General features: G+C 27.6%; 1 non-coding gene across 1 annotated transcript; it reads left to right on the forward strand.

The window, feature by feature from the left end:
• The first annotated feature begins 1543 nt into the window (after positions 1–1543).
• LOC147928320 (small nucleolar RNA U36a) lies at positions 1544–1636 on the forward strand. Its single transcript, XR_015581226.1, has one exon. It is a non-coding gene; the product is annotated as a small nucleolar RNA U36a (small nucleolar RNA).
• The last annotated feature ends 243 nt before the right edge of the window (positions 1637–1879 follow it).

Raw genomic sequence — 1879 nt, forward strand, 5'->3', positions numbered from 1 at the left:
CATCAAATAATATTCAAAATAGATCACAGAAAGATGTGTTTAGATTATGGTATTGATTGGTAACGACTTTGTAAAATGTTATAAAATATATAATTTAATATATAAACTTTACAACAAACTTTATTTTTAATATATACAATTTTTTTTTGTATTTACCATTTTTTCTTACAGCATTAAACTATTTTGTAACAATTTATCATTCCAGCTTACAATTTTTTGTGTATGTTACCAATCATATACAATATTGATATTAAGAATCATATAACCAATAAAACATGATTCCATAAACCAATAAACCTCCAAAGAAGTTAACAGAGAGTTATTGAAGAGTTATATATAATATATAGATAATTCAAAGTTAACTGTAATATAATCTTAATTTTTTAAAACATATCAATCATTTATCTAAATTTTGAGAATATTGGTTTTGGTTACGTCTATTGATAATAAGTTTCTCATTTAAAGTTGATAAACTCTTACTTTTTTTCAAGTTTGTCACAAATAAAATTGAGTAATAAATATAAGTTTGATTATTAAAATTCAAATGTATGTATGGTATTAATATTTAGAATTAATATATAGATGTGATGATTTTTTCTTAAATAAAAAAAAAAAAGATCAAAAAAGTTGAAGTGGTGAATGTATTTTCAATTAAATTTAAATTTTTATTTAACATGCTTTTACTTATTTCTAAAATGCTCAAATAATATTTTGGAGATGTATCTCCGTAATACTTTGTTTTTTTATTATATTTTGACAAAAAAAATTCATCATCCTTCTCTCATGGATATTTTCCAAAATGTTTTAAAGATGATTAACTAGAGAATTTTAATCAATTTTCAAATGATTTAAGAGTAGAAGTTTACCGGTAAGCTTAATTTTCTTTTTTAAGCTCTAAACTTCAGAGATATCTTTGTTTTTTTTGTCGATTTAAGCTGTAATTCACAAAATGTCCTTACAAGTTTTATCGATGATATAAGTTGAAAAAAAAACGACCTAATTAAGACTAAGAATATTTTATATCGACCTGCAAAGATTATTTGGATTAAAGCAACGTGTCTAAATCTGAGAAAGCAAATGTGTTGTTATGTTTTGTCTCGAAGATTCAGCAACTTGTGTGGAACTGAAAGTGAAGGAAGTGGCATTATGACTTTTAAAGACCACTTTTCTGAAAATAGGTTATTTCATACCCTAGCTAAGGGATATGTTGAATTCCTACACCATGATTAACACTGTGCGAATTCATATATTACGTTAATTAAAATTTAAATTCACAGCACCAAATTGTAAAACTGTGTTTATACAAACATAAGCCATAACGGTGTTAAGAGACAGTTAACAACTTCTGATGTGGACGTCACATAAGAAACGATGTCGTTTTGTGAAACAAAAAAAAAACTTATTTTGGTTAAAACGACGTCGTTTCTTCTTTCTCCTTCTCTTTTCTTTTCCGAGTCCTTCTTCCCCGACTCGTGTTTGTTCAGTTCTCGATTACGATGAAAAAGTGTTTTGTTAGCAATCTTCGTTTTAGTGTTTTGTTAATGGGTGATGATTATAAACTTACCCGTGCTTCTGAGATTTGGTCAATGAAGCATATACGGTAAAAATACATGGTTGAATTTCTTAATATGAGCCTTAGTTTATTGTTTTCTCGTCATTTTTGTTTTGTTTTCTTAATACCAAAATCGAGAACTGAACAAACGCGAGTCGGGGAAGAAGGATTCGGGAAAGAAAAGAGAAGAAGAAGGAAGATACAACGTCGTTTTAACCAAAAGAAGTTCTTTTTTTTTGTTTCACAAAAAGACGTCGTATCTTACGTGGCGTCACGGTCATAAGCTGTTAACGGTCTCTTAACACCGTTACCGCTTATGTATGTATA

Source organism: Camelina sativa, chromosome 14, assembly GCF_030686135.1.
Source record: "Camelina sativa cultivar CO46 ecotype springtype chromosome 14, ASM3068613v1".
NCBI lineage: Eukaryota > Viridiplantae > Streptophyta > Magnoliopsida > Brassicales > Brassicaceae > Camelina > Camelina sativa.